Source organism: Erpetoichthys calabaricus, chromosome 5, assembly GCF_900747795.2.
Source record: "Erpetoichthys calabaricus chromosome 5, fErpCal1.3, whole genome shotgun sequence".
In the NCBI taxonomy this organism is placed as follows: domain Eukaryota; kingdom Metazoa; phylum Chordata; class Cladistia; order Polypteriformes; family Polypteridae; genus Erpetoichthys; species Erpetoichthys calabaricus.
This window is the reverse complement of record NC_041398.2, coordinates 20,936,095-20,963,016: the sequence shown is the minus strand read 5'-3', so window position 1 is coordinate 20,963,016 and position 26,922 is coordinate 20,936,095. Positions and strand designations below refer to the sequence as shown.

General features: G+C 43.8%; 1 pseudogene; it reads left to right on the top strand.

The window, feature by feature from the left end:
• The first annotated feature begins 388 nt into the window (after positions 1–388).
• The window catches only part of LOC114641661 (galactose-3-O-sulfotransferase 2-like), a 35,451-nt pseudogene continuing 8,917 nt past the window's right edge, over positions 389–26,922 (top strand).

The window sequence follows — 26,922 nt, the reverse complement described above, 5'->3', positions numbered from 1 at the left end:
TCATGGATTCTTGACAGCTGGGCAGTGTCTACAAGAGTCGCTTCATTTTTTGGCATGTCTGAATATAATGCAGTGCAGACATGATGAACTTCTTACTAAGAGCAGGCTCTGGATTGGCTGTATGGTATATTGGGGTCCCAGTAACCCAGTAGGGTTTAAAGAGGATCATCTGTATCACTGCTTTTCAGTGTCCCTGCATCTGTTGTTTAATGAGGGATTGGAAGAGAAATAACTACTGTGTCAACTGTGCTGCTTCCCATCTCTTTGTCTTTTTAAGGACTCTATTAGATCTCTGTTGTGGTGTTTTCCACATCCCAAGACATTGGATCAAACCTTCCTTTCTTTCCTTTTCTCCTAAAGAAAGATGGGAGTCTGGCTCTGCCGCAGGATGCCGGTGCAGAAGATCTCCGCCACCTTGTTCACTGGGACTATGGTGGTAGCCCTCGTAATCCTGGCAGTCAGCTTTGACACGAGGCACCTGGCTCAGATAAACGTTTTCCACAGGGTCAGCCACAGGATCACTGTTCATCTCCACACGTCGCAGAGGTAAGGACCAGTAGAACATTTTTGATCAGAGTTGTCATAAGATGATGAGGCTGTGTTATGTTTCAGGACCTGAGTGGCCAATACTGGATTTTCTGTTTTCTGCGACTGATCAGGTGGCATCCAAAAACTGTTCCATTGGACATCATTTTGATGGGGTTGGATGTACAGGTGGAGACATGGGAGTGTCTGTGGTCATGATGGCCATCTTTCCCAGTCTGCTCTTCCTTGGTGTACAACTAGAGTGGAGTGTGAGTTACGGTCCAGGTCAGGTCCACACTCCCTTTGTTGCATCCAGGAGCTTCTTCAACTGCAAATCATGGACAGTCATGAACTATCCACTATGGAATATTCTTGCATGATTGTCTAGGCCAGTCTGTGTGGAGTTTGCATATACTCTCAGTGCCTGGTGGGATTTTCTCCAGGTGCTCCAGTTTCCTCTTCATCACCCATCTCTATGTAGACCTTTGGCTGGGTGGCCAGATCTAGGAAGAGTCTCGGTTGTTTCAGGCTTCAGGCCAATCAATTGAATTGACCACAGGTGGACTCCTATCTTCTTCTTCTTCTTCTTCTTCTTTCGGCTGCTCTCGTTAGGGGCCGCCACAGCCGATCATCTTCTTCCATATCTTTCCGTCCTCTGTATCTTGTTCTGTCACACCCATCACCTGCATGTCCTCTCTCATCACATCCATAAACCTTCTCTTAGGCCTTCCTCTGTTCCTCTTCCCTGTCAGCTCTATCCTTAGCACCCTTCTCCCAATATATCCAGCATCTCTCCTCTGCACATGTCCAAACCAACGCAATCTCGCCTCCTATATATATATTATATAGTGAAACGAGCCTCGGACACAGACAGGCAGACATGTTATTATGCACCCCCACACGTTTATTAACAGTTCCTACTATTTACAAGTCAATAAGTGCAACACAAACCCCAAGATACTCCCCCAAAGTCCAGGCCTCTCACACTCTGCCTCGTCTTTTCAGGCCACATCCACTCTCTTCTCCAGACCTCGGACTCCTCCTCACCTGACTCCAGCCCTGAATGAAGGGAGGTGGCCCCTTTTATAAGCACCCGGATGTGCTCTAGGTGTCTCTGCTCTTCTTCCCCCCAGCACTTCTGGGTGTGGTGGAAGTGCTGAGGTCCAGGGATCCCAAGGCATCCGGGCACCCCCTGGCAGTGACCATGGGCCCCTACAGGGTTGAGCTTCAAAGCTCGGTACCCCAAAGTCACCAGGGCGGTCGCCCCCTTGTGGTCTGGAGGAAGCACAAGACCTCCTCTGGTCCTCCTGGGCGTCCTGGCTGGGTACCACCCCCAGCCACGTGCCACAAAATATATATATATATATACTGAAATTTCCCATTGATGGAAGTACTCAGATCTTTTACTGTGACACTTGACTGCTGGCCCAGATGCATCCCATTCTGTGGATCATTGTTGATGTTTCTGCTCCGTGTTTGGAGTCCACCTGTGGTCAATTCAATGGGTTGGACTGATTAGGAACAGACACACAAGAGTCTATAGAGGGGTCTCACAGGTGAGCGAAAACAAGGCGATGAGGTCGAAAGAACTACTGGGAGAACTTAGAGGAAAGAATTGTGTTGAGTCGCAGATCTGGGGAAAGGCTACAATAAAATAAATAAATAAATAACCTGCAGCTTTGAAGGTGCCCAAGAGCACAGTGGCCTCCATATTTCTTAAATGGAAGAAGTTTGAAACTATTCCTAGATCTGGCCACCCAGCCTAACAGAGCTATTGGAGCAGAAGGGCCGTGGTCAGACAGGTTACCAAGAAACCGTTCCTTTGGACCTAAAAAATTCAGAAGATGCTTTGATTGAACTCAATATGAAAACTTTATGCTTTTATTTGAAATGACTTTGCTTAAATCTTTTTGGGGCCTGCTTTTGTGTCAGTAAAATGTTTTGCTTATGAATGAGGTGCATCAATGAAAAGAGATGGCATCCGCCATTTTTCAACATCAGTTCATTGGAGTCACAGGAAGCCGGGGGTTATGTTGATAGCATTTAAACTGAAGCCAGGAAGCACTTCTGTATGCAGAGAGGCGTGGGACTCTAGAACAAACTGGACTCTAGAACAAACTACCGAGACATGGAGTTCAAGCAGAAACCTTGAGAACCTTCAAGAAGAATCTGGAGGAGATATCAGGACAGTTGAGCCATAAGCTAAACAAACAGGGGACAAATGGACTGAATGATCTCCTCTCATTTATCAAATGTTCTTATTGAATGCTCTATAAATGGAAACACAAGAGTGTGAGATGAGGGCGGCACAGTGGGTAGCGCTGCTGCCTCGCAGTTAGGAGACCCGGGTTCACTTCCCGGGTCCTCCCTGTGTGGAGTTTGCATGTTCTCCCCGTGTGGGCGTGGGTTTCCTCCAAAAGCTCCGGTTTCCTCCCACAGTCCAAAGACATGCAGGTTAGGTGGATTGGCGATTCTGAATTGGCCCTAGTGTGTGCTTGGTGTGTGGGTGTGTTTGTGTGTGTCCTGCGGTGGGTTGGCATCCTGCCCGGGATTGGTTCATGCCTTGTGCCCTGTGTTGGCTGGGATTGGCTCCAGCAGACCCCCGTGACCCTGCTCTGCTTCAGTATGTCACAGGACATGTTGGCATTCAAGGTACCCTCAATGAACTGTAGCTCCCCAGTGCACTCATGCAGCCCCAAACCAGGACACTCCCACCACCATGCTGGACTGTAGGTAAGACACACTTGTCTTTGTACTCCTCACCTGGTTGCCGCCACACACGCTTGACACCATCTGAACCAAAGAAGTTTATCTTGGTCTCATCAGTTCCAGTAATCAATATCCTTAGTCTGCTTGTCTTTCTTGTGCATCATCTTTAGAAGAGGCTTCCTTCTGGGACGACAGCCATGCAGACCAATGTGATGCCGTGTGCAGCGGGCGTATGGTCTGAGCACTGCCAGGCTGACCCCCCTCTGCAGCAATGCTGGCAGCACTCATACGCCTGTTTTCAAAAGACCACCTCTGGATATGACGCTGAGCACGGGCACTCAACTTCTCTGGTCGCCCGTGGCGAGGCCTGTTCTGAGTGGAGCCTGTCCTATTAAACCTGTCGCTGTATGGTCTTGGCCACCGTGCTGCAGCTCAGTTTCAGGGTGTTGCCAATCTTCTTATCGCCTCGGCCATCTTTATGTAGAGCCACAATTCTTGTTTTCAGATCCTCAGAGAGTTCTTTGTCATGAGGTGCCATGTTGAACTTCCAGTGACCAGTATGAGAGAGTGTGAGAGCGATAACAGCAAATGTAACACACCTGAGACCTTGTAACACCAACGAGTCACATGACACCGGGGAGGGAAAATGGCTAACTGGGCACAATTTGGACATTTTTCACTTAGGGGTGCACTCACTTTTGTTGACATTAATGGCTGTGTGTTGAGTTATTTTGAGGGGACAACAAATTTACACAAGCTGTACACGGACTACTGGACATTGGAGCAAAGTGTCAGATCTTCAGTGTTGTCCCATGAAACAATATAATAAAATATTTACAAAAATGTCAGGGGTGTACTCACTTTTATGAGATATATGTATTTAACTTGCTTTAAAGGTATCATTCCATTTCCATTAATAGTAGGGGGCTTTGCCCCCCTGCTCGCTTCGTTTACCAACCCCCGAGCCTGTGCTACGTGTTAGCCTGTTTACGGTTCTGTCGCTTGCATCTGGGGAATGCGGATGTACAATTTAAGCAGATTTTTATTTTCATGGAAATTGCTACATATGCATCAACGCGACGTATAACTGTCTGTGACTGAATTTTATTTCTTTCTCTCTTTTAAATAAAACAACTTTTTCGAATGTTTGTCCCTGTGATTTGTTAATTGTCTTTGCAAAAGCTATTCTAACGGGAAACTGTAAACGTTTTAATACAAATGGCATATCGAGATCTCCTTTGTTGTTTAATGTTACCCACAGAAGATGTACTACATTACCTGTCTTGGATACATCCTTCATTCTAATGTAATTCATGCAGTGGAAGACCGAACGGTGTTAACACTTGCAGATATTCTTCGGGAAATTGTAAGTTGTTGTTTTCATCTGCCGCACCATCACCACCAACTGTTTAAGCGTAATCTATTGATACGCATTTAACCAATTTGCCGTGTAACCAATCGACAATTTTCGAGTTAATTCCTTTAACTCCCTCATTTCTCGGTGCTAGGATTGCCTGTGTACTCATTTTTTCTGTTGATAACCCGTCAGGATGAAATTTTTCAATAAGAATTGAACATAAGACGTCTTCTTTAATTGGGAACTTAAAGTGAAGAAAACATAAAAATTTATAAGAGCTGAGAGAGAAGGAACTGTGTCTGACCAAAGCATTTAGGTCAACCAAATTTTGCATACAGGTATTAGGTCCAAATGTAGATTTGGGATCAACTTTTGGGCTATTTCCGCTAACTGGAGGTGGTACTTTACCTTTTATTCGTGCAGCTGCAGAGTCCGATTTATTCAACTTTACTTGTATAACGATTGTTCAATATGTGATTAATTTCATTTAATTTGTTGTCTGTGGTTCTTTAATGTACATAATATAAAAATATAATCATTGTCTCGTGGTTTACTCGTCAAATATCCATCCCCATATCTGAGTATATGATAAAGTCGAGGGGAGACCACCCCTGATTTTTAAAATAACCCCTGACCCACACCCTCTGCCAGTCTAACGTGACTTACAGCTGTTATCTGTCCATTTCTGGCCATCTCTCTCTCTCTCTCTCAGCTGAATTATATAGCTTTGTGAAATCATTTTCACAAATTAAATTGGCACAAATATCCTTCTTATTGCAGATGGTTTCCTTGAAAAGGAACACAATCTATGATACAAGAACCTAACATTGCAGGATAACATGCCATCAATTTAAATAAGGTCTGAGACTGGCAAGGTTTGGGTTCTGATTAGGCAGTTGGGTTGGAACGAAAACCTGCAGCCGCCGCGTCCCTCCAGGACCGACGGTGCCTACCCCTGCATTAAGCTGCCACCCAAACACACGTGCGTCACCAACCCTTTAAATGAAGACGTCTCACTCACTTGAAGAAATGAAGAAAGTGCCTAAAAACAAAGAGATGTTCAAGAGCAAGTTCTACATGTGACCATAAGAAGTATTCGGACATAAACATGTAAGACCACCATAAACAAGTCAACGTTAATTTAGATTTTATTCAGTAAAATGAATGAATCCGTCAAACCGAAAGAGGATAAGCATGAGGGTAAGTCGATATTTATCCACACTTTGTGATCATTTTGATGGGGTTGGATGTACAGGTGGAAACAAGGGAGTGTATGTGGTCATGGTGGTCACTGATTGGTCAATCTTTCCCAGTCTGCTCTTCCTTGGTATACAACTAAAGTGGAGTGTGTGACGGTCCGGGTCAGGTCCACACTCTTTTTTTGTTGCGTCCAGGAGCCTCTTCAAACCGAAACCGTGGATAGTCATGACCTGAGATGAGCCGGGCAAATGAAGACAGACACATATAGCCAGGGGTTGGCGCATAAAGGGCCAGTGCTTTTGTTAAAATCAATCAAAAATCCAAACAGTGTTCAAAAAAAGTGAAGTGCGTCAGATTCTTCACCTAATACATAAATAATCCAACAAAGTACAATGTCCTTGAGAAGTTAACCCAGGGGTGCATTACCTTAATTATGTGGCGGTTTAAGGGTTAAAAAAAAATCCAAAAATTAAATATCCATCAAAAACAAGGTTAAAATCAGAAAACGGTTCTACATGGTGCATCCTTTCTAAAAGCCTGATGTCTCCTCTGCTTAACCCAGAAGGGGATCCTGCAGCCAGAGGACATGTCCTTCCAAGAGGCAGAGCCAACGTTTCATCGCTGGCTTCTGCCACTGCTGTCACCCCAGTCTCTTAGTAATGTGCTGCTCCTCGCGTTGCTCCCTCATCTCCCACTGTCACTCCTCGGACTTAAGTGGGAATCCCCTATGACCACGGTTTTCAAACTTTTTTGAACAAGTACCACTCCGCGAGGACCAGTAAACTGAAGTACCACTGTCAATGAATTGTTAATTTATGCCCATGTTGTTTTGAAGAAAAAATCACTATAATGACTATAATTATGACGTTAAAGTGATATTAAACTAATTAAGGAAATGGGTGCCCGTGCTAATAAAAGCCGGCTTGGAGTCTTCCACGCATTTGCAGTAGTATACTTATACTATATATGATTATATGCAACATATTGGCATTCTAGCAACATCGATTCATGGAAAATAAAGGACCACATGATTACCACTTGGCATGACTTGAAGTACCACCAGTGGTACGCGTACCACAGTTTGAAAACCATGTCCCTATGAGAATTGGGTCACTCCAATGCTCAATTAGAGTGACCCTCTTCAGCCCCCTTAAGTGTCGACCCTACACTCCTCCTGGCCTGCCTCCTTTCTTATGCACCCCAGTGGCTCCTGATACTGCCATCTCCATAATCTTTTCCCCTTTTAACTTTTGACTCTCTTTCTCTCTTCTTTTCTTCTTCCGTTCCCTTCTTTTACTCCAATTTTGTCCATCCCTCTGCTGTGCAGGTTCCTTTTTATCTGGCCTGATGGGGACACATACGCCCTTACCTCCGAGGTCTGAATGATGGACCTGACTGATCCGCTTGCCTTTCAGTCAAGAACCCACCAACCAACCCCAGAGCAAAACTGCGTTCACGCATACCCACACCCGATTGGAGCCCACCCTTCCTGGGACGCAATTATTTATTTAAAAAACACACTGCGCCACGGACCTTTCATCACAGAGCGACCATATTTACTCGTAGTAAATAACAAGAGAAATTCAAAACTTGACCTCTGCGACCACAGAGTCGCCACGTTTCCACATTGGTGTGAGGGCAAGTCTTCAGTAAATATGATGCTGTGTTTAGAGCTGAACCGTTGTGAGTCTACATTGTGAAGAGCAGCGGGCTAATAACCCAGCCCTGTGGAGCTCCTGTTGCTGAGTGTAATGGATGCTGGAGGAGTTGCTGTCATTACGCACTGACTGGGACTATTCCAACTGGTGACAGTGTGAATCCTGCTCCAGGCTCCCACTACCAGTTTTGGGAGCCTCGGGAATCCAACACCATCGATAATGTAACTGAATGAGCCGGCAGATGAGGACAAATCAGAGGTGGAGCAAAGGGAAGGTGTAAAGAGTGCAGTGCTTTTATTGAACAATACAAATTGAAACAGTGTCCAAAGAGCAGTTCTCCAAGTTCATAAATAAATAATCCATAAAACAGGATGTCAAATGTGGAGGTTAAAATTGCCAATAGATACTTCCAATAAAAGCAAGGTTAAAACATCTGGCAGGAATCTATCCATTATTGGCGAAGCCCTTGAAAACCGCGGTCTCCTCGGCATAAGCCCAACGGGACCTAACAACTGAGGAAGACAACTTCTCGACAGGCACAGCCTTCCCTCTATGCGGTCAACAGGTCCGGATCCCTGGTTAACAGCAGGGCTCTCGATACGGACCCAGGCTCGGGTCCTTCCTGTCCATAGACAGAGAAAGAAAACTTCCTGAACCTCTGTTGCCAGCTCCTGTGCTGCCTTCCCGAACTTAAACGGTGAGCAGCAGAACTCCTGGTCACTGTAGCTCTCTGTAATGCTCAAGAAGAGCAATCCCACACCGCTGGCCTCTGTACACACTCCTCTTGGGGTTCTCCTCCTCCAGGCTGCTTCCTCTCTCACTCACTCACTTTCTCGCTCCTGCCTTTCATCCTCCGTTTCATCCCCCCCTCCCCTCTCCGCACTCACGCTTCTCCTTAAAAATGGGGACGTGGCACAGGTGTGGTGATTAGCAGCTCCCAGTATCAATTACAGGCACAGGCGATTCGCCTATGACGTAGCAATTGTGCAGATTGTGCAAAGTACAAGGGCCTACGAGCTTGGGGGTCCATTTAGGGCTGTATAGTTTTGAAAAAAAAAAATAACTAAAACAACGGTTTCATAGTCTCGATGCAGTGGCTTCAACATTCAATACCTTGTTACCTCGCTGGCTGACGACGAATTGCATGCTGCTCAAGATCTTCTCATTACACGCTATAGCACTGACATTTTACTGGTGTTTTCCACTCAATTGTTGTCATTTTGCACATGTCTTCAATCCATCCTGTCAACCAATGTAGCTCAGCTGTTGCTGATAGGTCACTGTCATCTGCTTTCAGTGACGTTTGCACGGCTTACATGTTAACGCTGACCATACCAGTGACTCCAAATAAAAACTCACCAGAAATGACCTCAGAAGTGCCACGTCGCGTCAAGACAGACTTTGTGACTTGGTTGTACTCGCAGTCGAAAACGAGCATGTCAGGCATCGTTAAGACTTTTGTGTGACAAAACACATGCACGCGAGTATTTTAAGGTGCTGGTGATATTATAAGTACAGTGAACCCTCGTTTATCACGGTTAATCCGTTCCAGACTCTACCACGATAAATGAATTTTTGCGAAGTAGGATTCTTTATTTATAAATCGAATATTTTCACTGTTAGAGTATAGAAAACCTGTCTACGACCTTCTAAATATGTTTTTTAACATTATTAGAGCCCTCTAGACATGAAATAACACCCTTTAGTCACCATTACACTTGTATTACCCAATATATTCGACAAAATTAGAGAAAATAAGACATATTAGATGTTACAAATATCATATTATTATTATTGTACTGTGCATTTAATTACACACACACACAGTTCTTACACACAGCCACTAACCTATGAAGGCACGAGCTCAGTAGGAGAGTCTTCAGGTGGTGCAGTATCTTCAGCAGGTGCGTCGTTGTCTTCTTCCGCTGAAGGAGTACTAGGAGTAGGCAGTGGGTGTCCGGGCACGCAGCTGAAGAACATCTTGATAGGCAGTTGCTGGCGCTGTCTTTTCATATGCGTGAGGAGGCTTTTGTAGGGTATTGCCATCTTTGATCCTATCCAAGAGTTTCACCTTCTCCTGGATGGTAAGCATCTTCCTCCGGTGCTTAGTTTCATTGTCAGAAGGCTTAGAAAAAGCAGCACGTTTAGGAGCCATCGTGGGGCTTAGATAAAAGTTCTCAGAAAGCGCATGTGTAGTGATGTAAGCGTGTATGAGAAAAAATCGTGATAGAGTGAAGCCGCGAAAGTCGAAGCGTGATATAGCGAGGGATCACTGTAATATGATTTGTGACTTGTCGGTCAGTTCCATTTTTGTAAGCTTTATCTGTAATCTGTTTTATTGTGTACACTGAAAAAAAAATGTCAGATTAAAATAAAAAACATGTACATCAGTTGCACATAATAAAATTGTTTTTATCAAAAATAATTTAATTATGTTTAATGCTCTAAATTAATATATCCTGAAACAACATTTTTATAGAAAATGAATGAAACTTTTTAATGTTAATTATATAATGTTAAATAAACATGTCAATAAAGCATAATATCAGTGCACAACAATTTTTTTGAAACAACTGGGTATGCACAAATTTAGTTTTGGTTTTACAGCATCACATAGGAACTCTGAGTAATAAACATTTATATGTTTACCGACAATAACGTATTTAGTCACGTAATGTTTCGCATAAGCTATTAAATTCAACAGAATTCAAAGTGTTTTGCTCCTGATTTTCTTTTGTACTCAATGTCTGGTGCATCACGTTGCAGTGTCCAACAGCAGTCACCAAGCATTGACTGATTCCAGTTGCCCTGGTATCGTCTCTCCATTGTAGCGATGTCCTGGTGAAACTTTTCACCGTGTTCGTCACTGACAGCACTGAGATCTACGGGGAAGAAGTCCAAGTGTGAGTGGAGGAAATGAATCTTGAGTGACATGTTTCACTTCATTGTCTTGTACGCTTTGAGAAGTTTGTCTACCAGCTAAAGGGAGTTTGGGTGTGCCAGAAAATTGTCAACAACGTCTGTGAAGGCTTTCCGGGCAATTTTTTTCTGGCCCGACTAACAGATTTTCAGACCGCTTGTCGCTCATAACAGGTCTGATCTGGGGGCCAACAAAAATGCCCTCTTTGATCTTGGTGTCTGTTATTCTGTCTTAAATAATGAAAAACTTCGCCTTCCTTGTTCAGTGCTTTCATGAAATTCTTCATGAGTTCCAGTTTTATGTAAGGAGGAGGCAAAATATCTTTGCCAGGTCGATAAGTGATTCATGTGCCACATTTTTCAGTCCTGGAACTAACTTTTAACAGAGTGGCCAGTTCTGTTAAGAAGAGTGCAATTCTTTGGCACGGCTGTCCCATTCACAGATGAAACAACAGTACATTGTATCGCCAAGCTGCAGTCCGAGTAACAGAGCAACGACTTGAAGATCTCCATAGATATTCCAGTTGCTTCAGCCGCAGTTCCATATCCTCGTACGTTTCTTTCATGTGTGCTGCATAGTCAACAGGTACTGAAGGATAAATGCTGCCATTGTGTAGCAGAACAGCTTTCAGGCTTTACATTGATGAATCAATGAAGAGACACCAGTCTTCCGGGTTGTGATCACAACCCAAGGCCGAGAACAATCCTTCAATGTCACAACAGAAACAGAGACTGTCGACTTGTGCAAAAAATGTGGTTACATCATGATGTTGGCCTTGAAACACAGACATTTTCATACCTGGCGACAGCAAACACCATTCCTGCAGTCTCGAACCCAGCAGCTCGGCTTTTGCTTTTGACAGACCCAAATCTCTGACCAAATCGTTCAGTTCGGACTGTGTTACCAGATGTGGATCGCCTGATGAGTACGGTTCAAAATCCGGGTCAATGTCACTGTCAGTACCCTGCATTGCAGTTTCTTCATCTGGTTCATCTAAGGTCCAGTCCTCTGGTAGTTTCAGAATTGGAAGACTGTCGTCATGTGGCAGGTGTCTCATTGCTGAAGGCAGATTAGGATGTTCAATGGACTTCTTGTTTTTGGCAGAGAAACCAGACACATCAGTCAGACAGAAGTAAGAGTCCGTCACATGGTCTCTCTGTTCTCGCCATAACATCGGAAACAGCAAATGTCATTGTCTTTCGAGTGCCTCTGAGCGAGGCTCTCAGACGGACAGCACATGTCACACAGCTAATGTGAGGCGCCCATTCCTTGTCTTGATCACCAGCTGAAATACAGATGATAAGCTTTCTTCACAAGAGCAGTCATGTCAATGTCAATGTCAATTTATTTATATAGCACATTTAAACAAACATAGTAATGCTGTGGCCAAAATGCTTTACAAAAATAGAACAAATTAACATAAAACATAAATAGAAATAAAATATATGAACATAAATAAAATACATAAAAAATAGAAGTAATGTAATAGAATCACAAAGAGGAAGCCATCCGTATTACTGAAGGTAACTGAATGCAAGTGAGTAGAACTGAGTCTTTAATCTTGTTTTAAACAGTTCAATTGTAGACGACTCCTTTATATGATGAGGTAAAGAGTTCCACAGGTGAGGAGCAGCAGCTGCAAAACCATCTGTCCCCCTTGGTTTTACACTTGGTACGAGGGACAACCAGAGACAGCTGACCAGAAGATCTAAGCACTCTAGATGGCTGATGTAAAACACACAGTTCAGATAAATAGGCAGGAGCAAGCCCATGTAAAGATTTAAAAACTAGTAGCAAGATTTTAAAATCAATTCAAAAACTGACAGGCAGCCAGTGTGAAGAAGCTAAAATAGGAGAAACAGAGTCAGACTTTCTTGCCCCAACCAGAAAGCGAGCGGCAGCATTTTGTACCAACTGTAACCTGTGTATCAAGGATTTGTTAATCCCAGAATACAGCGAGTTGCAGTAATCGAGGCGAGAAAAAATAAACGCATGAGTAGCTATCTCAAGATCTCTAGAAGATAAAAAAAGGCTTGATCTTACCTAATAGGCGAAGTTGGAAAAAGCAACTCTTGACTACAGAAGTTATTTGTTTCTCAAAAGAGAGGTTACTGTCAAAGGTAACACCAAGATTGCGGACTTGAGCTTTGGAAAAGACAGAGAAAGAGCCGAGAAGACCAAGACCAATTTGGGCTTTAGCAGTCATCCAATGTCTCTGAGGCGCAAGTGTATATTCGCCACAGATATAGCAGAATGTATCGCGGCTGTTACGATGTTGACGACACACCAAAACGTCTAAAGCATCAAGCTTACTTACTGTTACAGTGCGTCCAGAAAGTATTCTCAGCACTTCATCACTTTTTCCACATTTTGTTATGTTACAGCCTTATTCCAAAATGGATTAAATTCATTTTTTTCCTCAGAATTCTACACACAACACCCCATAATGACAACGTGAAAAAAGTTTTCTTGAGGTTTTTGCAAATTTATTAAAAATTAAAAAATTGAGAAAGCACATGTACATAAGTATTCACAGCCTTTGCCGTGAAGCTCAAAATTGAGCTCAGGTGCCTCCTGTTTCCCCTGATCATCCTTGAGATGTTTCTGCAGCTTCATTGGAGTCCACCTGTGGTAAATTCAGTTGACTGGACATGATTTGGAAAGGCACACACCTGTCTATATAAGGTCCCACAGTTGACAGCTCATGTCACAGCACAAACCAAGCATGAAGTCAAAGGAATTGTCTTTAGACCTCCGAGACAGGATTGTCTCAAGGCACAAATCTGGGGAAGGTTACAGAAAAATTTCTGCTGCTTTGAAGGTCCCAATGAGCACAGTGGCCTCCATCATCCGTAAGTGGAAGAAGTTCGAAACCACCAGGACTCTTCCTAAAGCTGGCTGACCATCTAAACTGAGTGATCAGGAGAGAAGGGCCTTAGTCAGGGAGGTGACCAAGAACCCGATGGTCACTCTGTCAGAGCTCCAGAGGTCCTCTGTGGAGAGAGGAGAACCTTCCAGAAGGACAACTATTTCTGCAGCAATCCACCAATCAGGCCTGTATGGTAGAGTGGCCAGACGGAAGCCACTCCTTAGTAAAAGGCACATGGCAGCCCGCCTGGAGTTTGCCAAAAGGCACCTGAAGGACTCTCAGACCATGAGAAAGAAAATTCTCTGGTCTGATGAGACAAAGATTGAACTCTTTGGTGTGAATGCCAGGCGTCACGTTTGGAGGAAAAAGGCACCGCTCATCACCAGGCCAATACCATCCCTACAGTGAAGCATGGTGGTGGCAGCATCATGCTGTGGGGATGTTTTTCAGCGGCAGGGACTGGGAGACTAGTCAGGATAAAGGGAAAGATGACTGCAGCAATGTACAGAGACATCCTGGATGAAAACCTGCTCCAGAGCGCTCTTGACCTCAGACTGGGGCGACGGTTCATCTTTCAGCAGGACAACGACCCTAAGCACACAGCCAAGATATCAAAGGAGTGGCTTCAGGACAACTCTGTGAATGTCCTTGAGTGGCCCAGCCAGAGCCCAGACTTGAATCTGATTGAACATCTCTGGAGAGATCTTAAAATGGCTGTGCACCGACGCTTCCCATCCAACCTGATGGAGCTTGAGAAGTGCTGCAAAGAGGAATGGGCGAAACTGGCCAAGGATAGGTGTGCCAAGCTTGTGGCATCATATTCAACAAGACTTGAGGCTGGAATTGCTGCCAAAGGTGCATCGACAAAGTATTGAGCAAAGGCTGTGAATACTTATGGACATGGGATTTCTCAGTTTGTTTTATTTTTAATAAATTTGCAAAAATCTCAAGTAAACTTTTTTCACGTTGTCATTATGGGGTGTTGTGTGCAGAATTCTGAGGAAAAAAATTAATTTAATCCATTTTGGAATAAGGCTGTAACATAACAAAATGTGGAAAAAGTGATGAAGCGCTGGGAATACTTTCTGGATGAACTGTATGTGGTTAATCCAGCACTGTAAATCCGCCTTACCTGTGTGTGTGTGTGTAAAGAATGCTGATGAGATATGAAACATAACTAGTAGTTAATGTGTATGCTGGCTGCCAATTGAATTGTCAATAAGCTACTCTTTGGGGTTCATATATTTATAAATCTGACCAGCCATGAACCTCACCACACGTCTCTGAGAATGACGGTATTGAAGGCTGAGCTAAAGTCAGTAAAGACCATCCTCACATAACTGTCTTTCTTCTCCAGGCTGGTCAGCAAAAACTGGAGCACAGTGGGTACTAAGTTGGCGGTGGATCCTGTGTCGGCAGTGGACCGGTTTGGGCGGTAAGCAAACTGCAAAGGGATCATTGAGCTTGGGGAGGCTGGCCTTAATGTGGTTCATGACTAATCTTTCAAAGCATTTCATAATGACTGAGGTAAGCGCCACAGGGCGATAGCTATTCAGGCAATTCACGGTTGATTTCTTTGGTACTGGAACATGTGGAGTGGTCTTGAAGCATGCTGGGACAAGTGCTTGGCTCAAGGAAGTTTTAAAGAGATCTGTGAGGACATCAGCCAGCTGATCTGCACATTCTTTGATCACACGGTCTGGTATTTTAATGATCAGGTCCAGTAGCGTTGTATGGATTCACTTTCGTTAGAGCAGTGGTCTCAAACTCTGGTCCTGGAGGGCTGCAGTGGCTGCAGATTTTCATTCTAACCTGTTTATTAACGAGTGACCTGTTTTTGCTGCTAATTAACTTCTTTTGATCTAATTGTAATTGACTTGTTTCTGAAGACCCAGACCCCTTCATTGTTTCTTTTTCCTTAATTAGCAGCCAAACAATAATGAGATACAAAATGAGCCAAAACAACTGGTGTCCATCATACAATATCTGAAAATAAAGTAAGATGAAGGTCTCGGGAATGCTGATCTACTCTGATCTCCAAAACATTTTAGCAGTGCTCTTATTAAAAGAGAAAATCAGCAATTTCGGAAATGTCTGCTATTGCACAATGAGAGCAGCAACAAGCCATGGAATTAAAGAACGGGTTTAATGAACGACAAGACTCAGCGCTTAATTAAGCAAGTGGTTGGAGTTTGAGGCCCTGACTTTGGTTGGTCTTCTGTTGGCTCCCTCGCTTCCCATTTCATTTCTGTTTGGGTGCCATTAAGAAAAGAAATGAAGCAATTCAGAGGAATGATGAAGAAATTCAGGGGAACAAAGCTTAAAAAAACAACTCAATTAAAACGAATGGAAAAGGAATTAATTAGCAGCAAAAACAGGTCACTGATTAAGAAAAGGGTTAGAATGAAAACCGGCAGCCACTGCAGCTCTCCAGGACTGGAGTTTGAGACAACTGGGTTAGAGTATACAATTTATTTTTGTACAGCCCAAAATCACACAAGGAGTGCCACAATGGGCTTTAACAGACCCTGCCTTTTGGATGGCACCGACTGGCAGCACTCCAATCTCTTTCTGTACAGCAGTGGTGCCCAAAGTGTGCAGACGAGCTGCGGCTTCCTCACAGGGGTGCCGTGAAATATTAGAAAATTTTCATAATTTGATTTCCATTTTCAATTCCGTGTCATAGGACGTGACGTCTGGAGGACCTGGTGCAAACCAGTAACTCGCTTCATAATAACTGTTTGCGGAAGCCTCTACAAATGGTTACTAGATGGCGCTCTACACCGAAAAAAGTATAACATTGATGTTGTTCATTCAATGTAAATTTTCTCTTTCAAGCGACTTAAGATTAGTCATTTAGTGTTGTAGCTTGAAATATTTGGTTTCAGATCTCAATCAAAGTAAAAAAAATTGTTTCTACCAAAGTAAGTTATGGTGGAGGGAATAAACGTAGAAATCCTATTTCAGTTAACTTAACATTTTAGTTTGTTTGTGTGCTGTGTTTGAGGGGCCGTTTGTATATTCTTCCGGTCGAACTTTCCAGCGTGCTGGCTTTCCAACTGTCAAAAAAGAAGAACAACTTAAATAATAGATTTAGTATAAAACAAGTGAATTGCACCCAATCACTCTAAATGATTTGCCTCAACTTAAAAATTGTGGGATCAATAAGCTAAAAAGAATTATATTGGTTCAGATTCCTCGATACTTTTTGTTCGTATATAAATAGCCGTCGGTTTCGTGCGGTCTTAGTGTTGAATTAGTTTTCGGAGATTGTATCAACTGTATATTGTTGTGATTACGTCAAGTGAAGTTTCTGATTTCTTCTCATATGTATTTTTAAAAATGGCTCGGTTTTTACTAAGCAGTAATAAGCATTGTGAGAGTGAAAATAAAGAGGGCACAGCGTCAGAGTGTGAAGAAGCGCAACTACCGAAAATATCCATCCATCCATCCATTTTCCAACCCGCTGAATCCGAACACAGGGTCACGGGGGTCTGCTGGAGCCAATCCCAGCCAACACAGGGCACAAGGCAGGAACCAATCCTGGGCAGGGTGCCAACCCACCGCAGGACACACACACAAACACCAAGCACACACCAGGGCCAATGTAGAATCGCCAATCCACCTAACCTGCATGTCTTTGGACTGTGGGAGGAAACCCACGCAGACACGGGGAGAACATGCAAACTCCACGCAGGGAGGACCCGGGAATCGAACCCAGGTCCCCAGATCTCCCAACTGTGAGGCAGCAGCGCTACCCACTGCGCCACCGTGCCGCCCCACCGAAAATATGATGACAGTTATTTGGACTTTGGTTTTACATTGACAGAAGTCAATGGTGAAGAGAGGCCGCAGTGTGTACTGTGTATGAACGTTTTGGTACCAGAGTGCATGCTACCAAGTAACTCGAAACGCCATTTAGAAACCAATCTTATAGTAAATCTCACGACTACTTTACCAGAAAGTTAAAAGAGTAAAATCAACTAAAAGGTAGGTTTTATAAGCGGGTATCAATACCAAGCATCTTACAAAGTGGCACATAAAATCGCAAAATGTAAGAAGCTACATACCATCGTAGAAGAACTCATTCTACCGGCTGCTGTAGATATGATGAACATTATGATCGGTGTGTCTGCAGGGAAGCTGCTTTCAAAAGTGCCTCTGTCCAATAACACCATCAGTCGATTTAATATAGCATACAGCGGAGGACCTCAATGATCGATGAATTCAAAAGATAAAAGGGAAGGAGTTTGGGTTGTAGCTGGATGAGGCCACAGATAATAATAATGATGTTCAGTTGATTTGCTATGTACGGTTTATAGATGGTAGTAACATTGTAGAACACCGTCTCTTTTGTAAAAGTATCACTGCTGGTGCAAAGGCTCAAGACTTGTTCGAGATTGTTGATACTTTTATATCCATCCATTATCCATCCCGCTATATCCTAACTAAAGGGTCATGGAGGTCTGCTGGAACCAATCCCAGCCAACACAGGGCGCAACGCAGGAAACAAACCCTGGGCAAGGTGCCAGTCCACTGCAGGGCACACAAACCTAACCTGCATGTCTTTGGACTGTGGGAGGAAACCAGAGTACCCAGAGGAAACCCACGCAGACACAGGGAGAACATGCAAACTCCACGCCGGGAGGACCTGGGAAGTGAACTCAAGTCTCCTAAATGCGAGGCAGCAGCGCTACCCACTGCACCACCGTGCCGCCTACTTTTATATCTATCTATCATATATATAAATATACACAGACGGGCAGCATGGTGGCGCAGTGGGTAGCGCTGCTGCCTCGCAGTTGGGAGACCTGGGTACCTGGGTTTGCATTCCCGGGCCCTCCCTGCGTGGAGTTTGCATGTTCTCCCCATGTCTATGTGGGTTTCCTCCGGGCGCTCCGGTTTCCTCCCGCAGTCCAAAGACATGCAGGTTAGGTGGATTTGCGATTCTAAATTGGCCCTAGTGTGTGCTTGGTGTGTGGGTGTGTTTGTGTGTGTCCTGCGGTGGGTTGGCACCCTGCCCGGGATTGGTTCCTGCCTTGTGCCCTGTGTTGGCTGGGATTGGCTCCAGCAGACCCCCGTGACCCTGTGTTCGGATTCAGCGGGTTGGAAAATGGATGGATGGATATATATACAGTGCATCCGGAAAGTATTCACAGCGCTTCATCACTTTTTTCCACATTTTGTTATGTTACAGCCTTATTCCAAAATGGATTAAATTCATTTTTTTTCCTCAGAATTTTACACACAACACCCCATAATGACAACGTGAAAAAAGTTTACTTGAGGTTTTTGCATATTTATTAAAAATTAAAAAACGGCATATGGCTGTTTGGTGCTGAATTTTGGTGCTGAATTTTGTGGCCGGGATACAGGAAAGGTTTTCTTCTGCTGACTCGACCATGAAGGTCCTGTTTGTTTAGGTGTCGCTGCAGAGTAGAACAGTGGACCACCACTCCAGAGTCTGCTAAACCTTCATGCAGTCATAAGGGGGGTTTTGATTTGCCTTTCTAGCAATCCATTGAGCAGATCTGTCAGAAATTTTTCTTGGTCTTGTAAACCTCAACTTGACCTTCGCCATTCCTGTTCACTGTCATTTCTTAATAAAATTAGGAACTGAGGAGACGGCGACCTGAAATTGCTTTGCGGTCTTCGTGTTGCCTTGTCATCCTGCTTTGTGTTTCTCAATTCTCTGATTTGTCAGAGTGCCTGGCAGCTGCTTAGAGGAGCCCCGATTGTTGGTTGACACGGTCTGAGGGGTCTGAGAATTTATAAAGCTATGCACTTTATATCCCCATCCCCTAACGATGACTGTGAACAAGCCATAGTCCTGACAAGCTAATGAAGGTCTGAGACCATCTTGGGAAAAGCTATCTAGGACCTCAAATATGCTGGGGGGCACAAACCTTTGCATGGTCCTCCTTTCCTTTTTTCAGTGTACAATTGTACAAAACAAACACAATACACTAATCAGGCATAAAAGGCTAAAAAGAAATGTGTCATCTTGAACTTTAATGCCTTTTGGTGAACAGTTCATCTTCTGCTCACTTAACTATTCACAGGTACAGACATTTTAAGCAAGGGGGCCAAAACTTTTGCATGCCACTGTATGACAAGGCAATGTAGAAAAAGGAACACCACATCCGTACAGGTTGACAATGATGACGAGAGGTACAATGGACTAGAACAGAACAGTACTTAGATAAGAGCCTACGCAGGGGCATTGTGTTCAAGAGCCTGCCTGCCAGTGTGATGAAGCTGTTGTTCAGTCTGGTAGTGCTGGTTCCCAAACCAGATGGAAGATGGTAGGAGTGGGAAGGAAGGGATCCTGCAGAATGCTTATGGATGCTGGCACTTTGTGAACATGTCCTCGATGAAAGGGAGACCTTGATGATGGTCTCCACAGTGGGCACTATGAGTTGTATGAATTTCTGATCAGGCCCATTATCGTTCCAGGTTGGTAGTTTAGGGGTAATTAGACCTGTAAGGAACCCATGTGTCATTTCAGTTGATAAGAACTGGCGAACCTACAGGTGGTGGATGCCTTCCCCCAGTCAGTTTCTACTCTTTTGTGATGACTTCTCTTTCTGCTCCTACCACTCATGGACCCCCCTCCTAATATTTTTCTAATTTTCTTGCCTTTGTTTTCAGCTCACAGTGGAAAGGTTCAGAAGTTCGACCTCTACAGACGAACAAGTCAGATGAAAAGCAGTCGCCCAGATCCTGTCAACCCAAAACGAACGTGATGTTCCTGAAAACCCACAAAACCGCCAGCAGCACCATCCTGAACCTGCTCTGCCGATTTGGGGACAAACACAACTTGACCTTTGCCCTGCCTACTAATTACCGGTTTGGCTATCCTGAATTTTTCAGTTCACGCAGCATCAAGGGCTTCTCGCAGCAGAATGGACGACTCTACAACATCATGTGCCACCATATGAGGTTCAGGCGACCCGAGGTATGATGCGTGTGAGCACCTGCCTGTGGGGAAAGGTTGGGAGTCCTGCGATTCTTTTTACCTGCCGAAAAGCACAACGAGTGTTCAACCAGAGACCACGAATGTTGGCGTCAGATGATCTCAGAGGTCTTACAGGTTTGAAACACTACAGGGTCAGCTCACGCCTGTGTCATTGCAAAGATGTCTGTTAACCCATGCTTTCATGGGGATTTTTGTGCATGGGTTTGCGTTTTTAGACCGTTCATGCACTAATTACACATTCATCTGCTTGCAACTTTGTCTTCTGATAAACTTCTTAAGGAACAAGAGAATAAAACACCATGTCAGTCACTCTCCATAAGTTCTGTGGACCTGTGTGTTTCAACGTCCTTTCAGTATGGTGACCTCTTGTATTACCGTGATATTTCCCTCTACTTACCCTTTACCTGTTTTCTTCAGGGGTTATCGGGTTGGTCTACTGTTGCTCCTTAACATTAACACACACACGCACACACACAGCCCTAACCACAAAAGTACAGTAGGAATGAAGCATACACACCCTGTTATACTCTAGCACTTTAAACCACTCAAGTGTGTGTGTGTGTGTGTGTGTGTGTGTGTATATATATAATATGTGGTGGACGGCCAAGGATGCCCCTTCAGCATATGTTCTGGGGGAGCAAGCATGGGAGACCCAAAACTTCCACCTGGACATTAGATGGCAGCCTCCCTGTGTTGCAGCGGTGCCTTGGACTCCTGCAGAGCTTCATGGGAGTTGGAGTTTGGTGCAGCTCTGTTGGGTTCCGCAGGCGCCGCCAGGGGGTGCTGCAGCATGAACTGTTAGGCCCTTGTGGGCAGTATTTTCACCACACCCAGAAGTGCTGCCGGGATTCGGCAATCAAGCACCTGGAGCATTTCCAGGTGCTTAATAAAAGTAGTCAGCAGCCACCACTCGGGAGCCAGAGTCGGGAGGAGGAGGAGGACGAGGTTGCCAGAGAGGAGTGGAGGAGGAAGAAGAGTGTGTGCTTTACTTTAGTATTTGGTGTGCTTTGGGACTGTGTTAGGGCTGAGGGACAAGGGGAAGGCGTGGACCTCAGCTGAAGAAAAAAATCTTTTGTTGATTTTACACATGCTTCTGCGTCAGTCTGTGTCGGGTCGGGCACATATATAGCGCCTTTTACAATATATATATATATATATATATATATATATATACTGTATATATTCATGGCATTCATAGTCTGAATCACAATCTGATTACATGGTAGGTAACCACCCATACAATGCTTGTGGTTGGTCAGCAAGTTGGCTAACATCCGCCACGGTGCCCTCTTTCAGTTGCAAGAAGCAGATCATAGAAAGGTAACCAACCATACAATCAGATTGTGATTCAGACTATGAATGCCATGAATGTAATTACCCCGATCTACATGCTGTCAAATGAACAAACCACACGCCGTGGTGCAACGTTAGGGGCTTCGCCTCTAGCGCTGACGTCCGAGATTCGATTCCCGAGAGGGGATGCAGTGAGTGTGTACGCCTGATGAGCCCAGAATTAGGGCGAAACACGTGTCGCGTACTCTTTGCATTATTTGACAGTAAAACTATTTTCAACCACATATATATCCATCCATCCATTTTCCAACCCGCTGAATCCGAACACAGGGTCACGGGGGTCTGCTGGAGCCAATCCCAGCCAACACAGGGCACAAGGCAGGAACATACATACACATATTCCTGTATATAAGGGGCGTGCAGTCAGGGGAGGCAGGTCATCATGAAAAATACAAAAACTAATAATGATAACATAAAATAAACTCGTTCACTAGTCTGTGCTATAAATTTGTTTTCTGTATTATTCCAATAACTGTGATAATTTTTATAGTCAAAATCTCTGAATTGGCGCAGTTACTTTTCAAATACACGGGAGAAATGCGAGGTGTGGCAGCGACGAGACTCACCTCACCTCGGACTGCGCTCTTCGTCACACACTGCTGGGGTGATGTGTGCAATTGACGCGTGCCTGTTGCTGTCTCTCTGTATGTTGCCAATGTAAGGTTTACGGACACGTTTATTATACACCCTGACTGTCCGCAGTCTGGCTAATATCTTTAATGAATGTGTGTGACAGATTTAGTCTCGCTGATTGGACATAACATCGCAGTGAAAAGGCACAAGGTGAGCAGACAGTACAGTGCTGACCTGAAGGGGGCGCATGTGAGCCAAACAGGTGCTCGTTGCTGCTGTTCTTCTACGCTGAGGCGCCAATAAGTTAGCGATATCAGAAAGTCAAGTGCACTGCAGCGGGCCGTTTATTTTCATTTTTTGTTCCAAATGACTGCCAAAATGGAAGATTATATATCTAAGCTTAAAAACTTACTTTCAGTCAAAACATGTAAGTGATAAAATACGGAAGACCAACAGCAGAGAGAAAAGATTTGGTTCCAACCAACAGACAACTAAATTTTGACCTTCAATAAAATATTCTTTCGTTATTCTTGTTATCTTTTGTTGAACAGTCTGTGTTGAAACTGATTAGAGTATGAAAATTAAAAACTGAGGTCAAAATTGAAATCCGTTTTTTGTGCACCACCCCATACTTTCATTTGTATTGAATGAGTATGAATCGTGGAATTGCAACGACAAATTTAGAACACATGGAGGGTGAGGAGTAAATGCGCTCCCTCCACTCGCTCTCTTTCGCCGCTATAAATGTAACATTCTTTCTTATCCAGATATGTACCTCACCTGTGTGTGTTCAAAGTATGCTGATGAGATATGAAACTTAAGCAGTAGTCCATGTGCATGCTGGCTGCCAGCTGCATAGTGAATAAGCTACTTTTTCGGGTTCCTGCATTTGTAAATCTGACGCTGAAGAACTCAGTGCCTCACCAGTCATGAATCTCACCACACATCACTGATATAGATATCTTATATATAAACGTCTACACGTGGAAGTGTGTGTGTCTGTCTGTCCAGCCCAGAAGTGAGAGGTGGAGTTGGGGTAAGGATACACAAGTGAGGCCAGCACGTCAACAAAACAAACCTCCAAATAAAGTCACTCACATAATACAGAAGCGAGGTGAACACATCGGCAACACGGTATATCTTTTAATTTTCCTCCTGCCACTAATACACAAGTGAGGCGAGCACGTCGGTGTTTTAGTTTGGGAAAATGGTTCAAAGGTTTAAACAGAAAATAAGCAGGCAGGAATCAGAGAGGAAAGGTCCAATACTTCAATTGTTTACTTGTTCAAATATAATATCAGTTACATACAATATAATAGCAATATACATGCAGATATAGGAATTGTACTATTGACTTACAGTAATACAGATATATATAAATTATACTATTGACTTACAGTAATACAGATATATGAATTATACTATACTTACAGTAATATCAAAAGACCCAGAGCCATCATCCTAGACCAGTAGACTGAGGGAGCCCGCGTGTCAGTCTCGTCAGAGGATCAACTCGTGAGCCTGGTCCAATACCGGGCGGTGTGCACGTTCCCCACGGTTGAGCTTCCGAAGAAACTGAGGGCGGAACCTTCCCTTATATACTAATTAAGTGTCCTTGCCCAAAATGGCTTACGTGTAAGCAGTGTATACAGAAGTGATCAGTTTCAGCACACACCCTTCCACGGGACGCGGTATTATTTTTCTTCTACTTGGCCCTCACTGAGACGGTGCCTAGTATCAGAAGACACACAATAACAAGCGTTGCTTGCAATGAAGCCCCTCAAAGCGAAAAACAAGTACATAGCCTTGACTGTATTCCCATAACATTCTGAAACTCTTTATGAGAAACAAGTTTTTGCACATTCTTTCGCTATCATCCCAGACATTCCAATCTTTGTAGCTGGTTTTGCACTGAAGCGACCAACCCCCCCTCTTACTCCTTTATTTCATCCCTTCTCCTGTTACAGAGAAAACCTTTTTATTACAGTCGGTAAGACGAATCCTCCTAGGAGAGAGAGACGGCCAGAGTAGTTCCTTTCAATTACCTGACATCTCTATGTTTCAGACTTTTTCTGATGATTTCAATAGTTTCTAGGACCCCGGGCTTCTTACAGCACGGGTTTACACAGCTAGTCTTATTATATATATATATATATATATATATATATATATATATGTATATATATGTATATGTATATATACAGTACTGTGCAAAAGTTTTAGGCAGGTGTGAAAAAATGCTGTAAACAAAGAATGCTTTCAGAAATGGAAGTGTTAATCATTTATTTTCATCAATCAACAAAATGCAGTGAATGAACAAAAGAGAAATCTAAATCAAATCAATATTTGGTGTGACCACCCTTTGCCTTCAACACAGCATCAATTCTTCTAGGTACACTTGCACACAGTTTTTGAAGGAACTCGGCTGGTAGGTTGTTCCAAACATCTTGGAGAACTAACCCCAGATCTTCTGTGGATGTCGGCTTCCTCACATCCTTCTATCTCTTCATGTAATCCCAGACACACTCGATGATGTTGAGATCAGGGCTCTGTGGGGGCCATACCATCACTTCCAGGACTTCTTGTTCTTCTTTACGCTGAAGATAGTTCTTAATGACTTTGGCTGTATGTTTGGGGTCGTTGTCCTGCTGCAGAATAAATTTGGGGCCAATCATACGCCTCCCTGATGGCATTGCATGATGGATAAGTATCTGCCTGTATTTCTCAGCATTGAGAACACCATTAATCCTGACCAAATCTCCAACTCTATTTGCAGAAATGCAGCCCCAAACGTTCAAGGAACCTCCTCCATGCTTCACTGTTGCCTGCAGACACTCATTATTGTACCGCTCTCCAGCCCTTCGACGAACAAACTGCCTTCTGATACAGCCAAATATTTCAATTTTTGACTCATCAGTCCAGAGCACCTGCTGCCATTTTTCTGCCCCCCAGTTCCTATGTTTTCGTGCATACTTGAGTCGCTTGGCCTTGTTTCCACGTCGGTGGTTGCAACTTTTCCATGAAGACCACTTCTGGCCTGACTTCTCCGGACAGTAGATGGGTGTACCTGGGTCCCACTGGTTTCTGCCAATTCTGAGCTGATGGCACTGCTGGACATCTTCCGATTTCGAAGGGTAATAAGCTTGATGTGTCTTTCATCTGCTGCACTAAGTTTCCTTGGCCGACCACTGCGTCTACGATCCTCAACGTTGCCCGTTTCTTTGTGCTTCTTCAAAAGAGCTCGAACAGCACATCTTGAAACTCCAGTCTGCTTTGAAATCTTTGTCTGGGAGAGACCTTGCTGATGCAGTAGAACTACCTTGTGTCTTGTTGCTGTGCTCAATCTTGCCATGACATGAAACTGTCTTCCACAACCTCCTCACCTTGGTAGCAGAGTTTGGCTGTTCCTCACCCAGTTTGAAGCCTCCTACACAGCTGTTTCTGTTTCAGTTCATGACTGTGTTTCAACCTACGTGCGACATTGATGATCATTACCACCTGTTTGGTAGAATTGGTTGATCAGACACCTGACTAGAATCCTACAAAATCCCTGACTTTGTGCAAGTGGACCTACAAGAATTGATGCTGGTTTGAAGGCAAAAGGTAGGAACACCAAATATTGATTTGATTTTGATTTGTCTTTTGTTCGCTCACTTTGCATTTTGTAAATTGATAACAATAAACAATCATTATTTATGTTTCTGAAAGCATTCTTTGTTTACAGCATTTTGTCACACCTGCCTAAAACTTTTGCACAGTACTATATGTATTTGTGTATATGTGTATATATATATGTACATATATATAAAATCCAACATCTGTCTGTATGTCTGTCCGCTTTTCAGGAAAGAACTACTTAAGAGATTTAGATTGGGTTTTTTTTTCTATAATTTGCTTGAACATTCTGGTTGATTTTGCGACTTCACTCATTGCTCTAAGAATCATAGTTTGCTTGCAGCAGCGACTTATTCACTAATCTTACACAGAAGTTGCGGGCTGAGGGGAGGGGAAATCGGGACGTCAGGAGTAGGGAGCCAGGCAGGGCCCTCCTCACTGTCCTGTTTCACTTCTATGCTGGCGGAGTCACGGGGCATGGCTAGTATATGTATATATATATATATATATATATATATATATATATATATATATATATATATATATATATTGTCACAAACTCGAGACAGAGTCATATAAAGGTTTGGGGCAGCCACCCGTATAATTTGGTTTCCTGGCTGCAAAGTTGCTTTCTTAAATTATACAGCACTGATGTGCATACAACCGAGTCCAAAACAAGAGTGAGGGAATAGGGAAAAGGTGCAGGCTTCTAAAGGGGGAGACAGGAAGTGAGATCATAAGGATAATGCTCATCTTCTTCAGTCATTGGTTCGAGCCCAGACATGACATCACAGGGGCCGGAGCCGGCAAGGTCTCCTTCCATTGGCTCGGTCCCGGAAGTGACGTCAAGAGAGCCAGATGGAATCTCCCGTGAATGGTCTACAGGAAAGGGAGAAAAAGAGTCGGTGCAGTCTGCCACATCCCGGTATGCCTCGGAACTGCCCTCACTCAAGCCCTTTAGCTGCCTCCCAAATTATATATATATATATATACTAGCAAAATACCCGCGCTTCGCAGCGGTGAAGTACTGCTTTAAAATTTTAAATAATATACTGAGGGAAAATGTACCAATTTTGTTAAGGATCTCTTTATATACCACGTTGTCAGTTCGCCCCTCTGGTTATAATATGAGCAAGCTGTGCGCTGAGCTTACTCTTGAACGTA